This window comes from Emys orbicularis, chromosome 21, assembly GCF_028017835.1.
Source record: "Emys orbicularis isolate rEmyOrb1 chromosome 21, rEmyOrb1.hap1, whole genome shotgun sequence".
Taxonomy (NCBI): domain Eukaryota; kingdom Metazoa; phylum Chordata; order Testudines; family Emydidae; genus Emys; species Emys orbicularis.
The window spans coordinates 15,723,533-15,749,060 of NC_088703.1; the positions used below are offsets into that span (position 1 = coordinate 15,723,533).

The 25,528-nt window shown below is 44.5% G+C and overlaps 1 pseudogene; it reads left to right on the top strand.

Moving 5' to 3' along the window:
- The first annotated feature begins 4,733 nt into the window (after window positions 1-4,733).
- On the top strand, window positions 4,734-22,717 carry LOC135893048 (olfactory receptor-like protein COR4; annotated as a pseudogene).
- The last annotated feature ends 2,811 nt before the right edge of the window (window positions 22,718-25,528 follow it).

The window sequence follows — 25,528 nt, forward strand, 5'->3', positions numbered from 1 at the left end:
TGAGGTCCATTTTTCTCCATCTCTCCCACTGCAGCTCTTCCACTTTGTATAAATGATTAAACATTCATTAGAGTAGGGATTTGAACCCAGGTCCCCCAACCTCCCAGGTGAGTGCACTAACCACTAGGCAGTAAAGTCAGCCTTTTTCTGTCCCCACTCAATAGTTAATTATTTATACACAGTGGAGCAGTTCCAACAGGAGAATTTGAGAAAGTCACACAGAGGCCTCTTCAGCCTGCTAGATGTGGTGCGAGACTTCTGTTCAATTCCCTGCTCTGATGAACATCTCTTCCTGATTGCAACCAAAAAATTAAAGCAGCAGAGTCCTGTGGCACCTTATAGACTAACAGATGTATTGGAGCATGAGCTTTCGTGGGTGAATACCCACTTCGTCGGATGCATGACGGTCCCATGCAGCCGACGAAGTGGGTATTCACCCACGAAAGCTCATGCTCCAATATGCCACAGGACTCTTTGCTGCTTTTACAGATCCAGACTAACACGGCTACCCCTCTGATACCAAAAAATTCAAAAGGTCTTTTTCACAATGAGGAATGTAAATTTTTTCCTGCATGCCCTCCAGCACAATCATTCTTCTCTGGCTACAAGTATGCAACCAACAGAATTGCAGCATGTATATTAACTTGAGAAGAACAAAGACGACTGGTTGAGTTCCTTCTGACATAACAAAGACATAGCTTCAGAATGACCCATGTTATTGATCTAGCTGAGTATAATCAGATTGTTGAGATATACCAATTGTTAGTAATTTCATTAAAAACTAGTTTCTTTAACTGAAGCCTAGCCAACATTTTATAGTTTGGCACTTTGGGGACTGTGGTTCTCTGCCAAGAAAGGCTCCATAAACCTTATCATCTAAAAATAAATACACCAAATCTCCAAAGGTTCGTGTTTAATTAAGTTCCACTTAATTGAATTAATATATCTACTTGAAAATCCTCAGAAAATTGAGTCTTTACACACAGTTTGTGGGTTATAATTTCAGTCACAATACAGTAGATACAGGGGACCCTGGCTTTTTTGGTAAATTTCATAGTTTCATAGATCTTAATGCCAGAAGGAATCATTAGATCATCTAGCCTGGCCTCCTGTGACAGAGGCCGTCACATTTCACCCAGTTACTTCTGTGTTCAGCCCAATAACTTTGGTTAGACTAAAGCATTTCAGTCCTCAGGAGACTAAACTATTGTATATCTCCGGCAAGACAAGGAGAGATCGAGGGGCTAACTATGCCTAAGGCCCCTACAATGGCAGGGAATTGATTACGTGAGTTGCCCAAATGATGCCAGTAGATAATCCATCCTGCAGAGAAAGGCAAAAACAAATAAACAAACAACCCAACCCAACCAACAAACAAGGGATTAAATAAAGAACCACCATGACAGTCTTAAATAAAGAACAGTTAAGATGCCTGCATTATACTGTTGTTATTATCACTAGAATTTATAATTAATATTTAGAATTATGCTTGTGGGTAGAAGCAGATCCCAATTTTAACCCACCCTAGCATGTCACTAATTCAGATGACATCAAGTCTACCTGTATCTTCTTCAGAGAAAATTATTTTCAAATTTGCTGGTGTCTGGTTAATAGATAGCTATATGCATATGAGAATATGATAGTAAATTCTCCAGCCTGCTATAACTGATATCCCGAAAGGCTCAGAGGTTCCCCAGAACCACATGCCGAACAGAGGGTGTGATGGGTGTATCACTGGGTCCTATTGTCTAGGTAAGATCAAATTACAGTTAAAACAGAAAATAAATTCATCCTATTTGCAGCAATGAACCCATCTGTCTGTCTTAATTTGGAAATGAAAAACGGATGTTTCCTGGTCTAAATCTGCATTACGGAGAATTACTGCCATTGGTAGGTAACAGTGATGTTTGGTTTCAAGTGTGTTGTGTTTCCATTGCACGGAATTTAAGACTTTTCTTTCAACCGGAGAGACTAAGCAGCATGAAGAAGGATGGTTGTTTCTAATCAAAGGAGTGTTTTGAAAAAGCTTAATACTGATAATTGAATGGCTTTATTCACCCATCTGGGATTTTTATACGTAAACCATATACTAAATCGTGCAAGCACTCCATGCTTGGAGGGTTGGTACAATAAATGTGTCCAGAATCTGTCCTGTATTTTTAAGATAAATTCATTGAGTATTGTTTAATTGTTTTATGCAATGGAATTGTAGCCATGTAGGTTGCCGGATATTAGAGAGACGAGGTGGGTGAGGTAATATCTTTTACTGGACCAACTTCTGTTGGTGAGAGAGACGAGCTTTTGAGCTTACACAAAGCTCTTCAACTCTGGGGAATCTTTCACCAAATGTGGAAGATGAAACCTTTCCTCGTTGTGAAAAGTACAAACGGAAACCAGAGAGAAAGATCAGTCTGAGTCTTCTCCTGCTTTTGTCTATTTTATGCCAGTATTACCCTATTGACTTCAGTGGAGTTATTCCTGATTTACATGGGTGTCAGTGAGGGGAGAATCAAGCCTCACAAATAATGCTTATTCTTTTTAGACATGGGGAATTGATGTTGGAAGGGAAGAAGGAATATATTCCTTAATTATGCAAATACATAATCATTGCAACTTGAAAACATTTTTGCTTGAATCAGACTCTGAACAAAAGCAACCTTTAGGTGTAACTTTATTGCCCTGATGAGCAGGAAGTGTGTGAGAATCAATAGCATCAGGAGATCGGCTCAGCATTGCAGCACCTAACTGGTAGGTGCCCTGCTGCCCAGTGGGATCCTCAGGCCTGTGTGAGCTGCCCAGGGTCCCTACACAATGCAGGGGGAGAGAGAGGCACGTAGGAATGGGATTCTCAAAAGTCAGCAAGCTGAGTAGGGAGCTGGCTAGGCTAGCAGGAGGAAGTGCTGAGGAGAGGGGATGGTCAAAGCCCCTCACTCAAAGATAGTTAGTTGCCTTAACTCCAGGGCGGGGGGAGGCTCCTATATCCACTTGGGATGCTGAGTTGTCAACTCTCACCTGGAACTAGGTCCCTAAGCCAGGAAGCCCTTTTCCACAAAAAAACATGGAGGAGAAGGCCAATAGGCCAGTGATAAGAGCACTCAGTGGGGTTGTGGGACACTGAAGTTCAAGTACCCACCTTATCTGATTTGTAGTAGAGATGTGAACCCAGGTAACTGCCCTCACCAGTGGGCTACTGGGTATTCTAGAGTGGGGCTCTCTTGTTGAAGCTCTTCCACTGTGGATGAAACAATTAAATGTTCAGTTAGCCAGCGAGAGACTGACTCTATAGCCTTGTGGTGAGCACACTCCCCTGGGAGACCCTTAAGTGCCTGCCGTAATTGTACGTTTGCTCAGTGTGTGTGTCAAGACACTGGGCCCAATCCTGTTCCTGTGGAGGTAAAATTCCCTTTAAACTCACTGGGCTCTTTCTGCAACATTCTCTTTATGTTCTTGCTAATGTTTGGAGCTATCATCTAAACTCATTGCTGTCATTTCATGGTTTGCATTTCCTGACTAAAGGATACTGACATGATCTGACCCTGGAAGTTGAACCCTTGATGTCCTGCTGGTGATTTGAAAGTCACTTTCCCAGCTCCTCCTCAGTGATGGATTCCTTATTTCCTTCAGTGACAACTATTCAGATATTGATTTTTCTACAAATACCCCACCTGGCTACAGGTAATGAGAATTCTGTGTCAGACAAATTTTAAGAGGCAATTAATCAGTACATAGGAATGGAAAAAATTACTAGCACCAAAATGATGGGTTTGAGTTCTGCAAAACACACCGTACAATGAGTGACTTCAGGAGCTCAATCTATTTTGCATTATGAAAATAGGGTTAAGAAGTTACTTGACCGTGATCCATAAATATCTAAGTAATGCAGGGAGATTTGTGATAGCAAAAGCCTTTTTAATATTCAAGGGCAGAACAGTATCCAGCAGCTGGAAGCTGAACGTAGAAAATTCAAACTAGAAATAAGATGAGAATCTGTAACTGTGAGGGTGACTAATCACTGGAACTAGGGGCTGTGGTGGATTCTCCATCACTTGACATTTTTATTTCAGGATTTGGCATCTGTATAAAAAGAGATGCACAAGCTATTGGGCTTGATTTAGGCCTGGGTTACACAGGAGGTCAGACTAAATGGTCTGGCCTTAACAGCTCTGGGCCTATGTATTTTGTTTTATTGTTCTGAATAGGAGTTTTAATTTCAGAAAATGAGAGCTAACCTTTTCTATTCTCAGCACAGTGAGAGCTATTTTGCCCTGTTCTTCCCAATGTGCAGAGGCTAGTCTGACACTACATAGCCAAACAGACCTTATTCAGAGATTCCAAGGTCAGAAGGGACCAGTGTGGTCATCTAGACTGACCCACAGTATGACACAGTCCATAAATCTTCCCCCAAATCTAGCAATCAGCAGAGTATAGCCACTAGATTGGGTTCTGAAATATGACTCAGAAGAGCAAAGTTCTGTTCCTGAGCTCGGTGACTGTTGAAGAGTTTGTTCCTTCCTTATTCTTCAGTTTGCCCATCTGCAAAATGTGAATAATGATACTGACCTCCTTTATAGAGCACTTTCAGATCTGTGGATGGAAAAGTGCTATGCACATATGTATATCTGTCAGTCTAGGCTTTTATACTGTACTTCTTGCCATAATCTTCCATTTCCCCCATCAGGCTATGACTCAATTGAACCATACTCATCCTGCAAGGACCCTCTCTGTTCCCATGCATGAAAATCCACGTAATTGACAAAGGGAAATATGCCTGCCAGGTTGATGTCTCAGACCGGCATGGAGAAGCCTACATTGAACTGGATGTGGCAGGTCAGTGAAGTAGCTTCTTGATTTACACCAAGGTAATCGTTAATCTTCTACTGTCTGGAAATGGGAGACTGGGAGAGGCCAAATCCACTGGGAGGGGCCAATTCCAGTGAAGTCGGTAGTATTGTAACAGGGGTGATCTGGGAGTTGGGTGTCCCAGTGATTAAAGCATCAGGATTATTTACTGTGTCAAATCCCCATGGGAAATGCAACTGGCAGGTATGGGCCAGAAAACATGAATAAATGTGTCACTCAGTCCTGAGGGCCTGTTCTACAGCTGGGGCCTGAATCAAGTGAAATCTGGCAGGCGATTCCACCTCTCTCTTAAATGACTCTGTCTCTGAAAGAAACCCCCCACAGAGCCGCCCACCGGGGGGTAGTTTGTCCTAGCCCCCTGTCTGAATGTGCCCCCAAAGCAAGTGGCATTGCAACCTGGTGCACAGGGTGGCAACGCCTCTCCCATTTGGCCCAGCCTCCCCTCCCTCATGATAGGGCGGGCGACTAGGTCCAGTCATGTTGTGACCTCGCACGTGGGGTTGCTGCACTGCTCACTCAGGTTTGGCCCAGCTGCCCCTCCATCATGAGCAATGGCTGCACCAAACCAGACTGGCACTGCTAGCCACACACCACTTCACACAGCCTGGAGTCAGGATCCAGGCTCAGCCCCACGGGACAGGAACCAGCAGTAATGTGGGGTGAGCTCACTCTCCAAACTCCACCACCACTGGGGCCTCCCCTCATTGTTTTTGCACCCTTGGCAATCTTTCTTTGGAATGGGGAGTGGCTCAATTTCAGAATTAGTTTCAGGCCCCAAAAAATCTCTGTGCAGCCCTGCCCCCTCCTTACGCCATCTACTACCTCCTGCTGCTCCTTGAGCCCTTGGGAGTCAAGAACCTTCCTCTCACTTCCCTGCTGCCCTCTGGTTCCGTGTATGGGTCCCCAGGGGGTGAGGACGCCCTGCCCCACTTCCTTCTGCCTCCCCTAAAGTCCTTTCCAGCATCAGGCGGTGCATCAGTTCTCCACTGTGAGCCTGGGCATGCTATTCAGTGTCCCCATTTAGGAATTGTGTGGGTTGCTCCCTATTATGAGCCTTGTGGGGCTCTTTGAGAACATCCCAAATTCACACCCCTTGCGAGCCTTTATAGGAGCAATTCAGAGCAGAGTCCCCCCACCTCACCCTCTTTAGCCTCCAGAGTGTTAAGAGACTCCTAAGAGCACAGAGAGAAAAGAGCACGGCATGCATTGAATGAGTCCTGTGCTAAACATTGTATATAATTTTGTAATTAATCATGCGTATGCATCAGAGGGCAGAGTTTGGGGTGCACAGGCAACCTTCATTCTTGTATTTCCTAACTTTTGCATGCTTGACTTTGTACCCTGAGCATTCTTTTAACATAGGTTGTTTTTTCCCCCATGTATTATGTATTTCTAGCTCTATATGTAGCTCCATATAGAATTTTCTGCAGTGCAGAGTGGGAAGTGTGCCCCGAGGGGAATTTGATAGGCAACTATCTGACACACAGAACATGTGTATTGCTCTCTCCTGACAGCTCCCTATAGAATCCTTCCTCCTAGCAACCCTGTTATTGGAGTCATTGGAGCAGATGCTAGCCTTCCATGCCAGCTCTCAGTCACTAAGTTAACTGGAAGCTTCAGAGTGCAGTGGAAGCTGTTTACACCATCAGTATTAATCCATGAGGTCTCCTACAGTGGAGGAATATGGGCAGAAACACAAGGGGAGAGACATCAGGGTCGAACGGAGCTGTCCGTTACAGAAATGAATCATGGGAACTTCTCGCTGAAGCTCAAGTATGTCCAGGCCTCTGACAAAGCAGAATACATCTGCAGCCTGGATTCTGGGAGCTGGTATGATGAGACAGTAATTGATTTGGATGTGCCTCCTAGATGTGTCATTGTCTCGGAAAAAAACCTTAAACTTTTGGGACCCAGTATGGAAAAACTGGAAATTTGGGGGGAAATTGAAAAGAAACTGTTATGGGAAATATTTTCTCTCAGGATGAACAGTGAAAGAGGAAGGAAAAAAGGAAAAACTTGAGCTACACTACCATTTCCAAGTATATATTAGTAACTGTCTTAAGTTATATTTTACTGGCTCATAGGACAGCTAGTTTTGTCTACAGTTATGACAGTTTCTGTATGCATGATGATAATGCACTATTAAATAATCTGGTATTACTATGAAGTTTGGATACATAGCCGAATTTACTGTTGGGTCTTAATAATTGTGCTTTAATTACATTATAGCAATATTCATTTTCTGAGCTTTTTCTCTAGAAACTTGAGTTTCTACATGGTTATGTCAGGTCAGGTCTATGTACATATCATATTTTAGACCAAAGGAACAAACCTTCCTGTTTGTTTATAACAATATTGATGCTTTCTATTTGCAACATTATATATATATTTTTTCTATTTGCCATCAGGCAAAAAAGACACATTAGACTCTTAGTATACAACTGCAGCTTTATCCCTAATACTAGGCATATTTTATATTATGATTTGTATCAAAACTAAATAATTTTTACTTATTTATTTCATACATATGTCAAGTACTTTGATGTGCTAATTAAATTATACATAATACATTTTTCATTTTCAAAGAAGTAAATTAAGATTAGTTTTCATAAGCAAGTAACTATGGATATTTCAAGTTTTCAGAAAATTTCCATTTTTCCCCCAAACAAAACGTTTTTTCCCCCATGCCATTAAAATTTCCAGAAATTTTACATCCCTACTGCCCATCAGTGTGAGGCTAAGGGGGCCAAGTCCATCTCTGGGATGACTCTACTGAAGCCAATGGAATTCAATTCAGTTCAGTTTGGAGCATGCTGGCTGGGTTCTGGAGTCACATTCCCATTTGAAATGTAACCTCACATATCTAGGGCACAAAAACCCAAACAAAACAAAACAAACAAACAACAACGGCCCCAAAATCTGTGCCAGAAATTCTTTCTACTGAGGAATAAATCAGACCATATCTAGCTATTGCTCACAGAGCCACCTGCAGTGGTCTTTGTAGTTAAGATTCTCCTGTTTATGTTCATGTCATACACAAAGAGAAGCTAGATAAAAGCAAAATATACTCTTGCTGGAAGGTTGTAAAATGGCATTGCTTTATTTTTGGAATCCAGAACCAAAATACAAGAATATAAAACAGAGAGAGACAAAACAGGCTGCACCCCACCTTTCTCTACACAGGCTATCTGCAGACTAACTTCGCTAGACCCAGATCACACACTAATTTCAGGGCCCCCTAGCCTGCAAGCAGGACCAGAAAACTCCTCATACTTAAAGTGATAGCTTATAATTTTAACAGTGTTCAATATCCCCACACTTCTCATGCCCCTTGCAGCCCCTGGCCTCATGCAGAAGAGTCTCCCTCACTCATAGCCCTGACCTCCTCTCCAAGAAGCCTGTCATATATATATAGGGGGAAGGATAGCAACCTTTATGTATGCAGTAGCATAAAATCCCTCCTTGGCAGCTGTACTGGATTGCCTTACCTGTAAGGGGTTAAACAGTTCAAATAACCTAGTTGGCACCTGACCAGAAGGACCAATGAGGAAAGAAGTTACTTTCAAATGGGGGGGGGGGGAGATGTGGCGACGACACAGGAAAGGAAATAGAACACCAGGTTTCTGGTAGACAGAGAGCTTCAAAAGCCTCAAGCCAAAAGCCTCCAGGAAAACTTTTCCTGGGGTTTTTATTTCTCTCCTTACTTTGTTTACAACACTTCTTAGTGGTTACATTCCTGCGCATAGAAAAGCCAGGCAGTATACAGGCACACAAGATAACAGACCCATCTCTTGAGCGCGTGAACACCAGCTGCGAGGGTAGGAATCAAATCAGCCAAAAAGTTTCCCAAACACAGACACTGAGGCGAAGGTCACTCCTGCCTTGTGGCCATGGAAACAGTGTGCCGTAACCATGGCTAACAATTTGGGAGCTAGCATTCCTACATCCCCCCCTGTTTTATTTTATATGCGGTGTTTAGACAAAGCACCTTCGCAGGGTAGCATACACAATGTCACTAGATTGGGTATACACTAAACAAAGCAACAAAGTAAAACGCCAAAGATCAAAACTAAGACCCCATACTATAAGAGGGTCTTTATCCACCCTAAGGGTGGCTATAACTAAATGTAATTCCACCAAGGAAGAAAAAACGTCCTGGCGGATAGCTTAAACATAACATTTCAGCATATCAGTTTGCTATTGCATGCAATTACTATTATCAGTAAGCTTAAAACAGCACATTTCTTTCACTGTCTCACACCCCAGATGTTGCTGGGTGGTTTGCAGACAGGAACAAGGCAAGTACTTAACAGACCTTGCATTTCCGGGGCAACAGCCAGGCAGAAATCAGATTGATTTAATACTTCTGCCAGGTGGACCCAGATGTTAAACTGCAGCCGCTGCTCCATCTGGGGTTCGCCTTGGCAGCCAGGGGCCAACAGGAAACTTCCCAATACACACAAAATAAGGAGTGAATTAGCATTAAGGCAAGCTAACAATGTCACAAGATAATTTTCTGCGGTAGGTTCCAGCTGCTGCTGCACTCGCAGCTGCTCGGCCTGCAATGAGAGGGCTTTAACCTGTCCCCAGGTTATGCGCTGCGGGGGCCCCCGCGGGGGGCGCTGGCGAGGACGCTCGGGATCCTGCAGATGGAGGTTGAACTGCGGAATGGGGTTCGACAGTCCCTGGTGCCAGTAAATGCATGGTACATTGAATGTTATTTAGCTGGCATCCATTTTCTCTGATGGTCTGAAAGACAAAAGAACAGAGGTCTACCCCTTCTGGGCAGTCAGTCAAATTCAAATGATTCAGGGTAAAAAGCGCTGCAGCCAGCCATTCCTAGCGGGGAGGAAGGCCTACTGGAATCCCCCCTTTCTGTTTTTGGCGGACCAGGGCCTGTTTAAGCGCACGGTTGACCCGTTCCACAATGGCCTGGCCTGTGGGATTATACGGGATACCAAACGTGTGGATAACATCCCACGTGGTACAAAAGGAGGCAAAGGCTGAACTGCAGTAGGCGGGGCCATTGTCGGTCTTAAGATGGGACGGGTGACCCATGATTGCCATAGCGCGAATCATGTGATTAATAACATGACGAGAGGCCTCACCCTTCTGGGGGGTGACCCACACATAATGGGAAAAGGTATCTACACACACGTGAAGATACTGCCAGGGGGCAAAAGGCGAAAAGTGTGTAACATCCATTTGCCAAAGCTGATTGGCCGAGGTTCCACGATGATTAACCCCTACCTCCGGGCTATTGGAGAGAGACGCGCAAAGGTCACACTGGCGAACGATGGCCTGCGCCTGATGCAATGGGAGAGTGAACTGCTTGGCAAGGGCTTTGGCGGACTGATGAAAAAAGGCGTGGCTTTCAATTGGGGAGGAAAAAATCGAGGCCACCGATTTGACCGCCTGGTCGGCCACCGCGTTACCTTCTGTCAATAGGCCCGGTAGTGTGGTGTGACTACGAATATGTGCCACGAAAAGTGGGCTAGAGCGGGAGGAAAGAAGCTGTTGCAGGGTAAGAAAAAGGGCCAACAAATTGTCATCACAGGAGGGCGACACATAGGAACCTGGAAGAGACTTAAGAACATTAGTAACATAAAGACTGTCAGTAATAAGATTAAAAGGGTCATCCTGGAAGCATCGGCAGGCCAGGATGACAGCGGCCAATTCTGCGCGCTGGGGGGAACGCTGAGACAGGGTAAAGCGGACTTGCCAAATGCCTTGCGCCTGCCAGCTGACCGCACCTCGCGTTGGGCCGCCGTCCGTAAAGAGGGTAAGTGCATCCTTAATGGGGACGGTTGACAAAGACGGCCGGAGGTGAAGATAACGTTGTTGTAGGAGTGAAAGACGGGGGTCAGGGGGAATGTGATATTTAATTTCCCCGACATAGTCAGCAAGAGACAATTGGAGGGTGGCACTGCAAGAGACAGCGCGTTCCCAGTCTTTAGCCGGGATGGGGACAATAATGGCAACGGGGGTCCCAACCCAAAAGGGTACGGGACCGTTCTCGCACTTTAAAAATCAGCTCGGCGGCCTGTTGAGGGAGTGTCTGAATAGTATGCGGAGGGGAGTGGGTCAAATAAATCCATTCAATTAAACGAAGACGCGCTGCCGCCCCCTCCTGGGCGAGGACAGCTGTCGGTTGTGAAAGTGTGGGAAGCAAAATGGCAAAAAGGGGCTGTTCCCTTTCTCGGCGGTCGACCCACACCTGGGCCAGGGTCCGGTTAATGAGGGCGACCGCTTGGCGCTGTTCCTGGGAAACGGGAATAACATCTCCGGGGAGGCGGCCCTGCCGAAGGCCAGAAAAAAGAGGGGACAGCATGGAGGTAGTCAGAGGGCACGAATCCAATTGAGGGACCCCAATAACTGTTGGAGCTGCACAAACGTAAGAGGGTTGGGCAATACCAACTCGGGACAAACTGGACGGGCATATGACTGGAGCATACGGTGACCAAGATACAAAAAGGGTGGCCGACGCTGGATCTTGTCCGGTGCCACGACCAGGCCACACGCCGCAAGCTTTTCCCATTATGTGTGGGTCACCCCCCAGAAGGGTGAGGCCTCTCGTCATGTTATTAATGGCCTTGTGGCCATGGAAACAGTGTGCCGTAACCATGGCTAACAATTTGGGAGCTAGCATTCCTACAGGGAGAGGATTTGTTTGTTCTTCTCTTTTGTTGTTCTCTGTCTGGACGGTAGAAGCAGGTACAATATCTCCTGAAGATATACCTGGAATAACCCATCTAAACCATAAAAATTGTAAGTAGGGCAAGGAAATGTGTTAGGTTATCTTTTGTTTTGGCTTGTGAATTTCCCTATGCTATAGAGAGAGTTTTATTCCTGTTTTTGTAACTGTGAAGCTGATAGCAGAGGGGAATCCTCTGTGTTTTAAATCTTTTTGTTACCCTGTAAAGTTACCTTCCATCCTGATTTTGCAGGTGCGATTCTTTTATTTTTTTCTTTATAAATAAAGTTCTTCTTTTAAGAACCTGATTGATTTCAGTGTCCTGAAGACAAAGCGTCTGGTCTGTGCTCACATTGCTAAAGCAACTGGTTGGTATATTATTCTCAAGCCTCCCCAGGAAAGGGGGTAAAAGGCTTTGGGGGGATATTTTGGAGGGATAGGGACTCCAAGTGACCCTTCCCTGAATTTTTGTGTAAATCACTTTGTGGGTGGCAGCAATACTGTCCAAGGACAAGGAAACGAATTTGTGCCTTGGAGAAGTTTTAACCTAAACTGGTAGAATATAATCTTAGAGGATGTTTCAGGCAGGTCCCTTCATCTGCACCCCAGAGTTCAGAGTGTGTGTGTGTGTGTGGGGGGGGGGGGAATGCTGACAAAGCCTTAAACAGCTCCACAGCCCCTATCCTCTTCCTCCATCTATTTCTGTGACCGTCATCCTTTTTCTTGGAAAATGCAAAAGTAAATGAACTTAATTTTCTTTTGTTTAATTTGCATAAGGTGTAAATGTTTAATAGTGAGGATGATTAACCATTGGAACAATTTATCAAGGGTTGCGGTGGTGCCTCCAAACCTTGCAATTTCTAAATCAAGATTGGATTTAGTTGTTTTATTTTTTTTTAATTCTGCTCTAGGGATTATTTTGGGGCAGTTCTCTGGCCTGTGTTCTAGAGGTGATCAGACTAGATGATCACAGTGGTCTCTTTTGACCTTGGAATCAATGAAAAAACACATGAACCTCACTGAAGGTGGCTAATTTGTGATGTTCAAGATGTTTAAAATACAATTAGTGAATTTTAATATCCCCTAGCAATGAGTTCCACAGGTTGACTGTGTGTTGGGTGAAAAGTACTTCCTTTTGTTTGTTTGTTTGTTTGCTTGTTTGTTTTAGACCTGTTAATTTAATCAAATAATCCCTAGTTCTTCTTGTGTTGTGTGAATGGGTAAATAATATTTCCCTTTTCCCTTTTCTCTTCCTCCACAGCATTCATGATTTCAGAAATCTGTCATATTCCCCCTTTGTCATCTCTTTTCCAAGCTGAACAGTCCTAGTTTTTAAATCTCTTCTCGAATGGGAGCTGTTCCATACCCTTAATCATTTTTGTTGCCTTTCTCTGTAGATGGGGTGTTCAGAACTGCACACAGTATTCAAGGTGTGGGCATACCATGGATTTATGAATCCATGGATTTATGTAGTGGCATTCTGTTATTTTCTGTCTTATTATCGCTCTCTTTCCTAATGGTTTCTAATATTCTGTTAGCGTTTTTGATTGCTGATGCAGATTAAGCGGATGTTTTCCAAGAACTATCTACGCTTTTGAGAATTTTACCTGAGTTACACCCGAATAAGATTTATGAATTTGGCCAAATATGAATGATGGATGCTCAGCACTTCACAGAAGCAGGCAGTGACACACAAAGCAATCAACATACGCTACCTACCTAATCTAACTCTTTCTTTTTTGCAAAAATATTTTTGCACATTTTTTTCTCCTCGTATCTTCTTTCTCTGTGGTATGGCTGGGAAAGCTAGAATTGCTCTGGAACAAGTGTGGTTAACCATTTCATGGTTCATCTGGGAGCCCTCAAGAGAGATCTTGCTGTAAGGTAGACAAGTGTATTCTTTCACATCTTGTTTACATATCAAAAACCTCCTTAAAATTGAGCTTCTTTGTGTTTGTTTGCTTCTCCCTGTAACCTGATCTAGGGTGTGTTAATAATATTGATTTAATTTATTTTTAAATAATCTTAAGTACTAATATTAATAATATTTAATTATTAATTTTAATTAGTATGGGTTTTGAGCTCGCCAATCTCTTTGATGAGAAGATAAAAATTCTTGTCCCGAATCAGGCTCCACAGAATTTACAAAGGACCTATGGGGGTATTACAGGAAGCTCACACAGAGACAGATATAGTCATATTGACTTTTTATTAAAATCAATGAAATAATAAGTAAACGATAAAATAGTCAGAGTTACAAAGTTACAATTGCATTGCTGTTATTCAAGAGATACAGATGATAATACAATATTATGTGCTGCAAAACTTTGGTTAATATGCTCCCACCCTGTCTTGATAACCTGATGTTGAAAGACACAGGACCTTGCCTCTGGCCATTCCGGTTTCTCACCTCTTGCAGAGCTGTGCAGAGGAAACTAATGCAAAGAGCTGTCAAAGCTAACTTGGACATTACTTATCCAACTTAAATTTAAAATTAAAACCTAATAAATAAAACTAAGAACAAAATTTGGGGAAACAAAGCTTAGCCTAGTCCCCTTGGAACTTAAAGTTTGAAAAGAAAATAAGTACGGCCTACTCATAGTTAATAGCCATCATGGATGGATAGCATTGATAGTTAGTTGAAGATGAAGATAGCGAGGTGGGTCACCTCTTTCACAGGGCACAAGTGCCGGAAATCCTTCCTCTTATGCTCAAATTTCATTCCTCATCCACAGAAATGTTAGGGTACACTTACCCCATAGACTAGTACGTATGTGGGTATTGATTACATGAATGTACACACATAAGTTTCCTTGTGGTGTACGTATTAAGTCTGTGGGTACAACTCTGATAAACCCCCTATGCCGTTCTTCATTATCTATTGGTCTAGGTCAGGGGTCTCAAATATGCAAATTAGACACCATCAACTCAGTTTTGAATAGAGACTGGGAATGGCTGAGCCATTTCACACATTGAATCTATTTCCCCATGTTAAGTATCCTCACACCTTGTTGCCAAAGTGTCTGAAATGGGCTATCTTGATTATCACTTCAAAAGTTTTTTTTCTCCTGCTGATTATAGCTCATCTTAGTTAATTAGCCTCTTACAGTGGGTAGGACAACCCCCACCTTTTCATGCTCTCTGTATGTATATATATCTCCTTACTATATGTTCCATTCTATTCATCCGATGAAGGAAGCTGTAGCCCACGAAAGCTTATGCTCAAATAAATTTGTTAGTCTCTAAGGTGCCACAAGTACGTCTGTTCTTTTATTAAAAAATACAGCAGCCTCACTAGAAGCTGATGCTGCATCACTGACCACCAAGTTCAATGAATGAGAACTGCATGGGACAAAAAAAGCTTGAGGGTTTAACTCTCGGATCCGTATCTGCGCTCCTCTGTTCTTTCCTCTCATGTTGCCCCCATTATCGTAGCCCTGACCTCTCATGTCAGCTATCACAATTCCCGTATCTTCCAGCTTTTTAAGTAGCATATTTGTCATACCAGCTCCTGTAGTATCATCAATGTCAATAAATTGCAGGGACATTTTCACTAGGTTCTCTTGTTGTTATAACACGCACCATTAAAGTCATTTGTTCCGTATGGCTGATGTCAGGTGTGCAGTCCAGAATAACAGAGTAATATCTTGCTGACTTCAGATCTGCCACAATCTTCTGTTTGACTTTTGTTGCCAGTAACTGTATGATCTCATTTTGAATTGTTTTTCCAAGGTTGTGGGGTGTGTCCATTTCTTGCGTGGTGACTCTTCTTAGATGTTCCTGGAATACAGCATCAAACTCAGCCATCAGCGCCACAATTTTAAGGAAGTTTCCATTGTTTGGCACATGCAGCTGATCTGAAGTGCCACGCGGTGCTAGGTTTTGGGTAGCAAGCAGTCTCACAATGGCAATGAGCCTTTTCAGAACATTTTGCCAGTAAAGAGACTGATGCAATCTTCTTTTGATGCTGATCATCTATGGTGGCCTCTAACCTTAGTCTCATCTCAAGTTCTTTCCACTTATGGACTTCTCTCTGGTGATTTGCTGCCTTCTCATGGCATGCCAGAAAGAAATGGGAGAAAAGAGAAGATGAGACAAGAGGGAAGGAGGAAGAGGGAAGCAAAAAGGGACAAATTTCAAATGCTCCCAGCCAGTCACAGATTCATAAATTCCAAGCCCAGAAGGAACCACTCTGGTCTGACTTTTTGTTTAACATCAGCCATAGAACGTCCCTCAAAATAATTCCCAAGGGAATTGGAGGAGATTTTTTAGAAAACCACCAAATCTTGATTTTAACAAAAGCCAATTGTGGAGGATCCAGCAAAACCCTGGGTGAATTACTTCAAACCCTGACTGTTAAAAATGCTTCTCTTTTTATTTCCAGTGTGAATTGGTCTAGGCTTCAGCTTGCAGCCATTGTCTGCTCATAATCTTTATCTGCTAAAGCAAAGAGCCCATTAGTAAATATTTGTTCCCTTAGGCTCATCCCTTAACCTTCTCTTTGATTGAGCTCCTGTAGTCTGTCAGCACAATGGATGTTTTCTAATCCTTTCATCATTCATGTGAACCCTGTCCAATTTATCAGCATCTGTCGCAAATTGTGGACACCAGAAGTGGACTCAATATTGGAGGAGTTGTTGCACCAGTGCCCAATACAGAGATATGGAACCTCTCTATTTCTACCTGAGATTCTGCTATGTATGGCTCCAAGGGTCACATTTGCCCCTTTGGCCATAGCGTCCCACTGGGAGCTCATGGTCAGCTGATTATATCCCATGATCCGAAGCCTTTTTCAGGGTCGCTGCTTCCCAGAATAGAATCCCCCATCTTGTACATAGAGCTTATATTTTTTCTTACCTTCTACAAAGATGATGACTTCTTTTGACAAAATCCACAGAGAAATGAAAAAACTCACAAAGAATCTCCTCCCCACCAATCCTCTCTTGGTCTTCACAGAGAGACCACGAGATGGAGGCTTGCTGCAGCAAGGCTACAGGTGTCTCAGAGGTTCCCCCTACCCCGCATCCCTGTCCTGCCTGGCTGTTGTCAAGGGAGATCTGTGAGGTCACAGCCACCTCATCGTCTTTGCCCAATAGGCTGAGTTCCTGCCAAAGGCCTTTGTGAAGTTACTGCCACACTCACCTTTCCCTTGCAGGCCTGATGTCTCCCCCTGGCCAGCCCGGTTGGATGTTTCAACTGCACCCCAGATCACCCCACTTGCTCATTATTTATTCTGGGGAGCAAGCAGGTTACCCAATAAAACAACAGAGTCTGTTCCTCCCCCCACACTGAGTTTTTCATAGAGGGGTCGGTTGTGAAAAAATACGATCTCCTAATCCGGCCTCTATTTCACGGACTATGAAATTTCACACACTTAGCACCATATTAAGTTCAGTCGCTTGTTGTAATTCACTAAAAGGCACCTTCCAGAATGACAACCAGTTGTGATGTGAGGACACCTGGAAACTGAGAATCCACCTCTTCCCTGGATAATTTGTTCCAGTGGCTAGTCTCTCTCACTGTAAAAAATGTGTGCCTTACATCTCATTTGAATTTCTCTGGCTTCAGCTGACAGCCATTGGTTCTTGTTGTGTCTTTCTTGGCTAGATCGAATTAGCGCTGACCCATGAAATCCAATCTCCCCGTCCTGCTGGGAACCCCCCAACCAGGAGCACCCCAGTAGAGGCCTCCTAGCTGTTTCTCTTCTGGGATGGGGACAGGACTTCTGTATGGCTGCTCTCTGTGGGGATATCAGATGCACCTCCAGAGGCAGTGCAGAAGCAAGTGCACTGCATCAGCCTGTCATTGGGTTCAGGGAATTAGCCTTGGCAGCTTCTGCTTCAGCCACATCTCTGGGTGCCCGGGCTCAGGGTTTCTGACCCCTGTGGCTGCAGCTGGAGCCACCTCCACATCTGGTAACCTCTTCTAGCTTCAGAAAGGTTGGTGGCTGCTCAATAGCGTAGCTAGCGGAGTGCAGGGGAAGCAGCCGCTTCCTCCGCCTTTCCAAAAGCGGCTGGAGGAGTGAGGGGGGGCGCAGGCTGGCAGCCGGCAGCCATGGGGGGGCGGCGGGCACGGCCGGAGGAGCGGGAGGGGCGCGGCCAGAGGAGCGGGGGCACAGCATGCGGCCCGCAGCGTGGCTGACAGCCGCGGCCGGAGAAGCGAGGGGGGACGGGCGCAGGCTGGCAGCCCGCAGCGTGGCCGGCAGCCATGGGGGGGCGGCGGGCGCTGCCGGAGGAGCGGGAGGGCGCAGCATGGCGGCCGGCAGCCGCTGCCGGAGGAGCAAGTGGGGGGTCATGGGGGTGGCACGGCAGGGCCGGAGGAGCCATGGGGAGGAGGGGCAGTGCGGCCGGAGGAGGAGCCAAGGGGGGCGTGGCCAGACGAGGAGCCAAGGGTCGGCGCCTTTTTTATGTTTGCTCCCCCTCCTCTTAGAAGCTGGCTATGCCACTGTGGCTGCTCCCCTCCGAGCACAGGTCTGAAGGCAGCACAGAAGTGAGGGTGGCAATGCTGTGACCCCCCTACAACAACCTTTGAACTCTCCCACTCTCCCATTTTGGTCGGGAAACCCACCACACAACATGTCATTGAGATGGACGTGTTCCCAGGGAATGTCTCAATTGCAAGGAATCAACATTTCCCAGCTGAAAAAAATGTTCTGCTGGAAAACTTGCATTTTTTTTTCTTTCAAAAGGACTTTTGGCTTCAGAATTTTATTTAATTTTTATGAGATTGTGTCTTTTATGTTTTGTGGCACACAAGCAGACAAGTTAGAGAAAACATAAAATACTCTTGCTGGAAGTTTGCAATATCTTGTTAATTTGTTTATTAAGACCAGAACAATAATACATAAGAACCCCCAAATCAGAGGGAGAGAAAGTAGGCTACTGCCTATAACAGAGAGGCACAACTCACTGGGTACCTGCTGACTGACTGCTGCTAAGCCCCGATTGTGTGCTGCCCTACCGAGCTCCCTAGCATGCAAGCACGTCAAGAAAACCTGCCCAAAATTTAAAGTCACAGTATTCAGTTTTAACACAACTACAAATACACCAGAACATCAACATTTTCTGTTTTACAAGGTCCCTCCTTTTTTGGAACCCTTGTTTCTAAACATGCCATGCGGAACTTCAATCAAATTTCAGCGACTAATTATCATGTGTGTGGAATCATCATGAATGTGAATTCTGTGTAGTTATGTTGTTGGCTTCTTTAGGAAATTTGGGGAAACAGGAGGACTGGGAAAGCCTGTTCCCCTCCTCTCCTCATACACACTGCACATTTGCTGCCACCTGGTGCTGGCTGAGCAGTAGCATTGTGACATCAGAGATAATCCACCACTCAGCACTCCCTCCCTCCAGTTCATTTGCATACTTGGGGAGAATGACTAGCAACCTGGGTGCCATGGCAACAGCTACCTTTGACAACTGATTGCCCCCTTATTACCAGAACATCATCACAGAAAGGAAGTTCGTAATAAAACAGGGCCAGATTTGGATAACTAGGATAAGCCTCCTGCTGTGCTCATTTGGGTTTGTACTGTGGTACGGTGCAGAAAAAGGGACCTTCACAAAGATAAGAATGGCAATAAAATATATACTGAAAACAACAGATGAGTAAGAACTTCATTGTTTAAACAGCACATAGAAAGAAAAACTATTATATATTAAAAAAAAAAGCTAAGGAAATTAACGAACAAAAAACCCCTTCATTTAACGTTACTTAAGTTTGCTTTCATCAATAAAGTAAACCATAAAATAATTAGGAAATACAAAGTCAAGATTTTTAAAAAAGGATTAAAAGGTTACAAAATTTTGCATTCTCATGTTAGCAAATGTCCAAATAAGTGTTGCCATGGCACCTCAGTCCTCTTGTTCATTTCCATGATGATGCAGATTTTAATTACATGATCCCAGGAAGAAGATCAGCAGAAAGAAATGGAAGAAGAGAAAGGAGAATATGAGACAAGAGGGAAGGAGGAAGAGGGAAGCAAAAAGGGACAGACTTCGAATGCCCCCAGCGAGTCACAGATTCATAAATTCCAAGCCCAGAAGGAACCACTCTGGTCTGACTTTCTGTTTCACATCAGCCATGGAATTTCCCTCAAAATAATTCCCATAGGAATTAGAGCGGATTTTTTAGAAAACCACCCAATCTTGATTTTAAAAAAAAGGCCAGTTGTGGAGGATCCAGCACAACCCTCGTTGAATTGCTCCAAACCCTGATGTTAAAAATGCTTGCTTTATTTCTAGTGTGAATTGGTCTAGGCTTCAGCTTGCAGCCATTGTCGGCTCATAACCTTTATCTGCTAAAGCGGAGAGCCCATTAGTAAATATTTGTTCCCTTAGGCTCACCGCTTAACCTTCTCTTTGATTGAGCTCCTGTACTCTGTCAGCACGATGGATGTTTTCTAATCTTTTCATTATTCATGTGGCTCTTCTGTGAACACTGTCTAATTTATCAGCATCTGTCTCAAACTGTGGACACCAGAAGTGGACACTATTTTCCAGGAGTGGTTGCACTACTGCCCAATACAGAGATATGGAACCTCTCTATTTCTACCTGAGATTCTGCTATGTACGGCTCCAAGGGTCACATTTGCCCCTTTGGCCATAGCGTCCCACTGGGAGCTCATGGTCAGCTCATTATCCCCCATGACCCCAAGTCTTTTTCAGGGTCGCTGCTTCCCAGAATAGAATCCCCCATCTTGTACATAGAGCTTATATTTTTTCTTACCTTCTACACAGATGATGACTTCTTTTGACAAAATCCACAGAGAAATGAAAAAACTCACAAAGAATCTCCTCCCCACCAATCCTCTCTTGGTCTTCACAGAGAGACCACGAGATGGAGGCTTGCTGCAGCAAGGCTACAGGTGTCTCAGAGGTTCCCCCTACCCCACATCCCTGTCCTGCCTGGTTGTTGTCAAGGGAGCTCTGTGAGGTCACAGCCGCCTCATCATCTTTGCCCAATAGGCTGAGTTCCTGCCAAAGGCCTTTGTAAAGTCACTGCCACACTCACCTTTCCCTTGCAGGCCTGATGTCTGCCCCTGGCCAGCCCGGTTGGATGTTTGAGCTGCACCCCGGATCACCCCACTTGCTCATTATTGATTCTGGGGAGTAAGCAGGTTACCCAGTAAAACAGCAGAATCTGTTCCTCGCCCCACACTGAGTTTTTCATAGACGCGTCGGTTGTGAAACAATACGATCTCCTAATCTGGCCTCTATTTCACGGGCCCTGAAATACCACACACTTAGCACCATATTAAGCCTAATTGCTTCTAGTAATTCACTAATAGGCCCCTTCCAGAATGACAGCCAGTTGTAACATGAGGAAACCAGGAAACAGAGAATAAAACAATGGTTACAATACCCTGAATTGTCAGATGGAAACATCTGAAATGGTGACATTGGCCAATTTCAAGGCCAGAGGGTTTTCAAATTAGTCAAAGTGAGCCCTGAATTTGTTAGGGACCTGGCTATTATGGAGGCCCTAGCAGGTTTCCACTCCCAGTTCTCCTGAAAGGCCGTTGAGAATTCAGGCTGACTGAGAAACTTCCCAGAATATGCTACCAGGATTGGGGGCGGGGGCAATGAAGGAAACCAAACAAAGCCTGAGCCAGGATGGAGAGCATTGATCCAAGTGGTGTTTGAACCCCTCCATCCCCACCTGCCTGCCTGCGATGAAATGGACAGAGGGGCACTGATTTCTATTTGTGAACTTGCTAAAGACCATGGGCTACAGCACAAGCCGTACAGCCCATACTCTGAACTCTTGGATAAACAGCAAAGTTGGCTTTTCAAAAACCTTTTCCCCCAGTGCTCTGCATCCACTTTGGATTGTGCCCACCAGAGACTTTGGAATCCATGACTAAATTATATTTCCATTTAGGGATATCTTAAGAGATAACACGAGTCTGCACAGGACATCAGATTTATTTGTGTGGTCCCCATTGCTTCTATCCCCTACCCTCCTCTGCCTTTTCTTTGGCACAGAGCGCAGTGACAGGAGAATTGGCTCCTGGGAACTGCACCACAGTGACTGGCTTCACTTTCCGGGGAATAACAGACAGTTGAAAGCTGCAAAACATCCTCTTTGTGTTCTTCTTTGCCATTCATTTCTGCGCCCTGGTAGGGAATGTCGGGATGATCGCGCTGATTACGGTTGACTCCCAACTCCACAGCTCCATGTACTTTTTCCTCCAAAACTTGTCACTCTTAGATGTTGTCTGCTCCTCTGTGATTGCCCCCAAGGCGATGGTCAGTTCCCTAGCGAAGAGTAAAGACATTTCTTTCCCTGGGTGTGTGGTTCAGTTTTTCCTCTTCTCCTTCTGTGCCAACAATGAGCTTTGCCTCCTGGCTGTGATGGCATACAATCGCTTCGTGGCCATCTGCAATCCATTGCTTTATTATGTCATCATGTCCAAGAGAGTCTGCGTCCAGCCGATGGCTGGCTCTTACCTATGCGCCTGTGTCAATGCCATTGTGCATACGTGTACTGTATTCAGTCTGTCCTTTGGCCACTCCAATGTCCTCGATCACTTATTCTGTGATATTCGCCCACTCCAAGAAATCTCCTGCTCTTACTTTCGCATCAGTAAGCTAGGTTTCAGAGTAGCAGCCGTGTTAGTCTGTATCCGCAAAAAGAACAGGAGTACTTGTGGCACCTTAGAGACTAACAAATTTATTAGAGCATAAGCTTTCGTGGGCTACAGCATCCGAAGAAGTGGGCTGTAGCCCACGAAAGCTTATGCTCTAATAAATTTGTTAGTCTCTAAGGTGCCACAAGTACTCCTGTTCTTTTATCAGTAAGCTAGTGTATTTCATCTTTGCAGCCATAGAAACAATAGGCACCATTTTCACCATCCTCATCTCCTACATTTACATCATCTTTGCTATCCTGAGGATCCGCTCCATGGCAGGAAGGCACAAAGCCTTCTCCACCTGCGCCTCTGACCTGACTGTCGTTTCCATCTTATATGGGACCCTGATCTTTACATATTTATGACCCTTGTCTGGCAGCTCAGTGGACTGGGAGAAAATGGTGGCTGTGTTTGGTACCCTTGTGATCCCCATGCTGAACCCCCTGATCTACAGCCAGAGGAACAAGGAGGTGAAGGATGCTCTGAGGAGGACAATACACCAGAAAATTATTCCTCGCTGTATGTAAATATGGGGACTGGTTTTTCTGATCAGTACTAGAGTACAAATATGAGCTAGTTCTCACTCATTAAGTCAATATGCAGAAATTTCTATCATGTGATTTACAGGAGAAAACAATATGGAAATGGAACTTGAGCCAGATAATGAAGGAATGCACCATTTCCCTTGAAAAACAGTGTAAAGTAACTGTGTTACAGCTTCTCCTTTATGCACTGATATGTGATTTCTGCAATATAGGCATCTCCCCCTGCTTGTTCCACTACCTTTTGAACTGGTTAACTTAGCAGATGATATAAAGAGGAGATACTCAGACTGTAATTATTTCCATTTGCCACTGCTATTATCTCAGTTCCCACAGCCCCCACCTAAAATCACTGTACAATTAAATAAAGGGAGGTGTACATGGAGAGGTGTTTTTATAGATTGATAGTCAGACAGATGGTTCTGTTTGAGGACAGACATTTAGACACTAGACAGACAGATGTTTTTCTATGGGGATAGATAGACAGTGACATGGTTATGTCTGGGGTTAGATAGACAGAAACACGTCATTAGACAGACACGGTAGAAAGGAAGGATGGTCCAGAGGTTATTGCACTCGCCTAAGACTTGAGGGGTCTGAGTTTAAATTCTGCCTCCACTGCAGACTTCCTTTGTGACCTAGAGCAAATCACTTAGGGCCAGATTTTTTAAAGGGATTTCAGTTCCTAATTCCCTTTGAAATCAATGGGATTTATGTGGCCTAAATACCTTTAAAAAACCTGGGTTTAGTCTCCCTTTCCCTCTGTTTGTCACTTGTAATATGGAGGTAAGAGAAGGAGTGTTTTAAGCAAGACACAAGAAGTAATTCTTCTGCTCTACTCCACGCTAATTAGGCCTCAACTGGAGTATTGTGTCCAGTTCTGGGCACCACTTTTCAGGAAAGATGTGGACAAATTGCAGAGAGTCCAGATAAGAAAGGAAAAAACCACGAGTGCCATGTCTCCGTGTGGCTCTCAGAAGCAGCGGCACATCCCCAATCCGGCTTCTATGCATAGGGAAAGCCAGGAGGCTCCACACGCTGCCCGTGCCCCAAGCACCACCCCTGCAGCTCCCATTGACTGGGAACCACAGCCAATGGGAGCTTCAGGGGCGGTGCCTGCAGATGGGGCAGTTTGCCCACCCCTGTTCTAAGGCCACAGAATGTTCGCAGTTACGTGGCCCATGATGCTAGCCTCCATCACTCCCTTGTTAAATCTTCAAACAAGCCCCTTCATGCTCTCTCCCATTCTGACCCGAGACTCGGGAGGAGCTCCCTATAAACATCAGCAAAACCACCTCCTCATCCCAGGAACTGTTTGACTCTTTAATTATTCCCTGTCCAGCAGCCTTACCATCTCCTTATAAACTTGCTGCTGCAATGTACCAGTTCTGTGGTATGCTTTGCTGGATGCAGGGTGTGATCTCACAGTGTTAATCTTAGGCAACTTTTGTGAGTCAGGCCTGGCCTGCTTGATAATTCTTGCCAGTGAAGTTGCAGCACAGCCATGACCTCTGACTTTTCAGTTAGGGTGACCTCTTCAAACACCTCAATGCTCTCGAGTGAGATATCCCTATGGCATTCGGGCCTCAGATCAGTAAAAGGGGCTGTTTTACAATCCTCTGCACAGAATATCATCTTGACAATGGCTTCACTATTGTGATGCACTTTTAACCTGTTTATATGCACAGTCCGAGGTGCATTCCGGCTGTGGGGCCTGTGTACATTGCAGGTAACAGCGTGACCCCTCCCTACCACCTCAGAAGGCCCCTCCCATCAGTTTTGCAATTTGTGCTTTTCCACAAGGAGTAACACCAGCAGCAGATCACTTGCATCAAATGATCGCTCACGAGGAGAGTAGAACCCCGTTTATCCCATCGAATTGGGACCAGGGCCAGATTGGTTAACCAAAATGTCAGATAAACCAGTGAATGGGAAAATGAGAGGCTGCATCGCCATCTAGTGACTATAGGAGAGATTGCCCACTTCTGTATCTGTGTGCGCTGGTTGTTGGGTTAATACAGAGAACCGAATAATAGAGGGCCAGATAAACAGGGTTCTACTGTATTGTGATCATACCATTCTTTCTGAGCTTCTTGGCTTCTAGTGAGGCTTTGCTTCACTATTCCAATCATGGATTTAGGGAAACCTAATTTACGCTCCTCCCTGTGACAGGGAAAGGAAAAGTGAAGTGCTTCAATAAGATCAATGTTATCAGAATGATATGGTTCCATTATTTTGTTTCAAAAGGACATTTGGCTTCATAAATTCATTTTCTTTTTTATGAGATTGTGTCTTTTATGTTTCGTGGCACACAAGCAGACAAGTTAGAGAAAACATGAAATACTCTTGCTGGAAGTTTGCAATGTCTCACTAATTTGTTTCTTCAGAGCCAGAACAATAACACATAAGAACCCAAACATCAGAGGGAGAGAACGTAGGCCACTGCCTATAACAGAGAGGCACAACTCACTGGGTACCTGCTGACTGACTGCTGCTAAGCCCTGATTGTGTGCTGCCCTACTGAGCTCCCTAGCATCCAAGCACGTCCAGGAACCCTGCCCAAAATTTAAAGTCACAGTATTCAATTTGAAGACAACCACAAATACACCAGAGCATCAAAATTTTCTGTTTTACAAGGTCTCTCCTTTTTGGAACCCTTGTTTCTAAACATGCCATGCAGGATTTGAATCAAATTCAGCGACTAATTATCATGTGTGTGGAATCATCATGAATGTGTATTCTGTGTAGTTATGTTGTTGGCTTCTTTAGGAAATTTGTGAAAACGGGAACACTGGG